Raw genomic sequence first — 6306 nt, forward strand, 5'->3', positions numbered from 1 at the left:
CCCACTTTCACGCACACGAGTGGGCTTTTACGTGTATGACCGTTTTTACCCCGCCATAAAGGCAGCCATACTCCGCTTTCGGGGTTGTGCATGCTGGGAATGTTCAGTCTTGTTTCCATAACCTACCGAACGCTGACATGGATTACAGGATCTTTAACGTGCGTATTTGATCTTCTGCCGGCTTGCATATACACACGGAGGGGGTTCAGGCACTAGCAGGTCTGCACATACGTTGACCTGGGAGATCGTAAAAATCTCCACCCTTTACCCACCAGGCGCCGTCACCGTGATTCGAACCCGGGACCCTCAGATTGACAGTTCAACGCTTTAACCACTCGGCTATTGCCCCTGTCGGTCAAGGTTCAGCTTGCGTGGCGCCCTGCGCGTGGTGTGGATCATCGGTGGTGCCAGCCACAGGAAGGGCGATTCAGCACGCAAGCATACATTGCCGTCCGCAGAACGCGGTTTGTTCATGTGTGACCTATTTCCACATTGCTTAACTCATGAAGCAATTATTCAAGTTCCAATTCTCTCACAAATAGTTTATTTTGTACTAACCGTAGTTAACGTGCGTTAGTTAGTTCTGTGTAACCACTCTCCCTCTTCCTCTCTCCTCCTCTCTCCCTCTCACTCGATCTCTCTCTCTCCCTCTCTCTCTCTCTCGTGTGTGTGTGTGTGTGTGTGTGTGCAGCATGGCATCACTTCAACACACAGAAAGTAGCCACATGCTCAGACTGAACTCCTTGTGCAGAATATGTGTCAGCAGAACAAGACAAACTAAAAGTAAACAGCCCGGCAAAACATATGCGTCAGAATTGCAACAGTTGTACGGACTTGTCATTTCTGAGGAAACAAATGGGGAAATTGTACTCTGATACATTGTGTAGCAAATGTTATTGGCGTTTGAAGAATATACAAAAAACTGCAGTTCCATCACAAGGTGTTCTACACACAGTAAAAGAGCAGATTGAAAGCACACACAGTGTATGGACACAGTTTGACCCCACAATTGGAGAAGCTGATTGTTCTGTATGTCATGCCTTTTTGGAGAGGTCCAAACCATTCATACGTGTTTAAAAAAAATCCCAGAAACTGACATCTACAAATCAGAACATTCCAGTCAGTTCTAGACAGGTGTGTGTGGCTGATGGTAGTACAAGCGACACAGTTGAGCTTTTTGACAACACTGACAATGTTGTAGATAAGGCTTGTGCCAACACCATGACTGCAGCACATGTGAATGTCTGCAACAGCAGTCTCACTGCTGTCACTGTAAATGACAAAGTTGTCAACAGCAATGTCACTGACACAGATGGAAGTGTTTGTCACACAGGTTTCAGTTTTGCCAGTGACAAAGCTTGCGAAATCAGCATTTCCAGTGCAAACAAAAATATTAATGACAGCACAGTCAGTAACACAGTTAGTTAATTCTAGGGTAGTTAGCTCGGCCTTGTCAAGCTTGACAAGCTTGTTTACGCATCTCACCCGTTCCCTTCCCTTCCCTCCCGCTGCGGCCGAGCGTGAGCCGTGAACAGAAGGGACCCTCGTTTAGCGCTGCAAAAAATGTACAGCTCTATATCGTTGTACAAAGTTATAAAACAGGCCCGACTGACACAGGAAAAGTTTGAAAGTCATTTACACCGCTAGAATGCAACCACGCACATTAATTTTTGTTCTAATGCCGAATCATGAAGAACATATTCAACAGATAACACCTCCACAAAGTGAATGTATTTTGTTTGTGTGTGTGTGTGTGTGTGTGTGTAGTAGTAGTAGTAGTAGTAGTAGTGTGTGTGAGAGAGAGAGAGAGAGAGAGACCCACACACAGCCAAACCCGGATTCGTCTATCGCAGGTCCCAGTGATGATAGTCTACAGGAACCATCCATGTTAGGTCGTCAGGAGGCCACACACCAGAGAAGACCATGCACTGCTGCTGAGTCACTTCGGTGGTGTTCACACACACACACACACACACACACACACACATACACACACACACACATCTGTTGATTCTGATGGTCACCCATAAACACTTTTTTGTTTTTTGGGGGGTTTTTTGCAGCAGTTGATGAGGCCGATGCATAAACCATATCCTGAATATATAAAAAGAATTAGCAGCCTCCGTTACCTCCTTTCAATGATATTTTATCTGAAACGATCACACGTACTTACTTATGAATATTTATTTTAAAAAAAGAAGAAGAAAGTCTGTGTAATAGTACCTTCCAAAAAAAATCACTTTATCAGATAGTTTAAGACCTTCAGACTGAGTACATGACATAAAAGCCTTTCCAAGCCTGTAGTCATATTTTGAAACGTAATGTTTTAGATGAGACCCTTTTTAAAAAAAAAAAATTGTTTCAATTCAAAAACACTTTATTGATCCACATGGAAATTAACGTGTGCAATCACAGGCTAGTTGTGAACACACACACACACACACACACACACACACACACACATATGTGCAGGCCGGGTTGGTATCCCGGCCCGTTATTTCCTAGAATTTCTGAGTCGATGCTCTTGAGAGATTTACTCGTCAATGTGACTTCCATGCAAAGCAAAATTTCTTTCTGATTGAACGAAAAATGATGAAACGACTGCTATTAATCCGTGTGTCAGTATCTCATATTAATAAAGTTTTGTGAATAAGAAATCAAGCTGCAACAGTGACTAGGCTGTGTGTGTGTCTAAAAAAATTAAATTAAAAAAAAAAAACAACATACATATTGAGAGAGAGAGATACATACATACATACATACATACATACATACATAGAGATAGACAACATAGATATATGTAAGTATGTATGTGGGTGGCGGAGAGAGACATACATACATACATACATACATACATACATACATACATACATAGAGATAGATAGATAACATAGATATATGTAAGTATGTATGTGGGTGGCGGAGAGAGACATACATACGTACATACATACATACATACATACATACATACATGCATGCATACATACATAGAGATAGATAGATAACATAGATATATGTAAGTATGTATGTGGGTGGCGCTTCTGTGTGGCGACGAACTGTCCTTGGGCAGGGCAGTCTGAATTTCACACAGAGAAACCTGTTGTGAGAAATGAAATAATACCATCCAATAACATACATAATAGCAACACGATACTATAGTTATGGCCGATCAGTTTGTTGTTTACTGAATACAAAGCAACAACAACAAAACAAACAACCCCCCCCCCACCCCCCACCCACCCACCCCCCCCCAAAAAAAAAACTAAGAGAGAGAGAGAGACAAAGAGGAGAGAGAGGGAGAGGGAGAGCCGAGAGAAGAGAGAGAGGGAGAGGAGAGAGAAGAGAGAAAGAGGGAGGAGAGAGAAGAGAGAGGGCGAAGAGACAGACAGACAGACGGAGACATAGAGAGAGTGACAGACAGAGAGACAGATAGAGAGAGAGAGAGAAAGAGTGAGAGAGACAGAGACAGAGAGATAGAGACAGACAGACAGAGAGACAAAGAGACAGAGACAGACACAGAGAGACAGAGAGAGAGACGATAAGGCACGACGCGATACGACACGACATTTTACTTTATTTTATTGACTCACTTGTGTAAACAAAGTGAGTCTATGTTTTAACCCGGTATTCGGTTGTCTGTGTGTGTGTCTGTGTGTCCGTGGTAAACTTTAACATTGCCATTTTCTCTGCAAATACTTTGTCAGTTGACACCAAATTAGGCATTAAAATAGGAAAAATTCAGTTCTTTCCAGTCATCTTGTTTAAAACAATCTTGCACCTCTGGGATGGGCACAAAAAAAAAAAAAAAAAATGAAGCCTAATTATATGCAAACTGCATTTACTGTTATATTTATTTTATTTATTTTTTATTTTTTGTATTCTCTAAACTTGACAGTTTAATCTGATATTCTGACCCAACAACAAGAGCAGTCATTTTGGTGCAGATAGTAAAGAAGAGAAATTACTCTGTATATTAATGCTAGGGGACTTAATTTGCTTTAAACTGATCTTTCTCATCTTAAACATTACATTTTGAAATTATACTCAGTACATAAAAAGCTTGGATTTTTTTTTAAAGTGTATCACAAGTGAGTCTTGAAGGCCTTGCCTCTCTTGTTTTTTTTGTTGTTGTTTTTTTTCGTATTGCTTTCATCAAAGTAAGTCAAGGGAGGATAAATTGATGGGGTGAGGGAGAGAGAGGGAGACCCGAACTGTCGAGAGGAATGTGCGTTGGAAGATCAAGGGAAGCAAATTCTGTATTCAAAGTGAGCGTCCGTGCACGCGTGGTTCACTCCCCTCGCGCTGTGATGTTTCTGATAATAGCCATTGTGTCTTGATGTCACTGTCAGGAAGAGAAAGAAAGAGACAGACAGACAGAGAGAAAGACAGAGAGGGGGAGAGAAACAAAGACAGAGGGAGAGAAAGAAAGAGACAGACAGACAGAGATAAAGACAGAAAGGGGGAGAGAAACAAAGACAGAGGGAGAGAAAGAAAGAGACAGACAGACAGACAGAGAAAGACAGACAGAGAGGGGGAGAGAAACAAAGACAGAGAGAGAGAGAAACAAAGACAGAGAGAGAGAGAGTGAGATTTGTTTGAAAGAGATTTGTTGACTTCGTGTATTTTTTATTATTAAGAATTGTTTTTAGTAATTGCTTGTTTTGTTTGTTTGTTTTTATTGTCTTTTTGTTGGGTTGGTTTTTGACTGCTTTTTATTTCCAAAATATTTCATGCTAGATTGGAAGCTTGCAGTAAGCAACGCTGCGATATATTGGTTGTGAGACACAACTGTCAAAATGTTTCCCCGAAAGACTTCACACCTCGGCATAAAAAACCACGGGAATAAACAGCGACATGTCTTTATTTCCCAGCGATTGTCATACATACATACATACATGCATACATACATACATTATAACAAGAGGTTTTCTATATGAAAACACGAGATACATGTTCAAACAATGCAGTACACATCTATGATATGAACGAGAACGAGTTCATGGGAAAGAAGAAGGAGAAGAAGAAGAAAAAAAACTCGATTTTCGCACATTTTGTATCTGGAAAATAATAATAAAGGGACAGTATTCGAGGACTCTTTGAGGGATGTGTGGGTAACTCGCACATCAAACTAGGATTCATATTTAAGAAAAAGAAAAGAAAAGAAAACTAGGTCCCATAGCCTTTAAGGGTTATATGGGCAGTGAACTCATTCCCACTGTGTCTAGAGCTCGGTCAGTACAGGCAGGCAGGCAGGCGGGACCCAGTCTTGTCCTTCCGCCGTGTAATTGATAACCCTCCTCGACTGTGACTTAGTGGAGTGATGGCCTAGAGGTAACGCGTCCGCCTAGGAAGCGAGAGAATCTGAGTGCGCTGGTTCCAATCACGGCTCAGCCGCCGATATTTTCTCCCCCTCCACTAGACCTTGAGTGGTGGTCTGGACGCTAGTCATTCGGATGAGACGATAAACCGAGGTCCCGTGTGCAGCACGCACTTAGCGCACGTAAAAGAAAACACGGCAACAAAAGGGTTGTTCCTGGCAAAATTCTGTAGAAAAATCCACGTCAATAGGAAAAACAAATAAAACTGCACGCAGGGGAAAAAAAAAAAAAAAGGGTGGCGCTGTAGTATAGCGACGCGCTCTCCCTGGGGAGAGCAGCCCGAATTTCACACAGAGAAATCTGTTGTGATAAAAAGAAAATACAAATACAAATGCTGTAGTCAGGTACCCAGTTACACCAAGATGGGGCCAGCAGGAAAAATCAGTCGGAGTACAGAGCCTTTCTCAAGGACTTCTTCTCAGTTCCTCTTCTGCGTTCGTGGGCTGCAAGTCCCACGTTCACTCGTATGTACACGAGTGGGCTTTTACGTGTATGACCGTTTCCACCCCCGCCATGTAGGCAGCCATACTCCGGGTGTTCATGTCGGGAATGTTCTTGTTTCCATAATCCACCGAACGCTGACATGGATTACAGGATCTTTGATGTGCGTATTTGATCTTCTGCTTGCGTATGTACACGAAGGGGCGGGTTCAGGCACTAGCAGGTCTGGACATAATTATGTTGACCAGGGAGATCGGGAAATCTCCACTCTTTTACCCACCAGGCGCCGTCACCGAGATTCGAACCCGGGACCCTCAGATTGAAAGTCCAACGCTTTAACCACTCTGCTGTTGCGCCCGTCTTCCCAAGGACACGACACTATGCCGAAACAGGGCTTCGAACCCTGACCACTGGTTAACACTGGATCAGACGTCCAACGCATAAACCACTGTGCCACGGCGCTCTCCGCTTCATGTATTTACTTCTG

The sequence above is a fragment of the Babylonia areolata genome, chromosome 3, assembly GCF_041734735.1.
Source record: "Babylonia areolata isolate BAREFJ2019XMU chromosome 3, ASM4173473v1, whole genome shotgun sequence".
Lineage (NCBI taxonomy): Eukaryota > Metazoa > Mollusca > Gastropoda > Neogastropoda > Buccinidae > Babylonia > Babylonia areolata.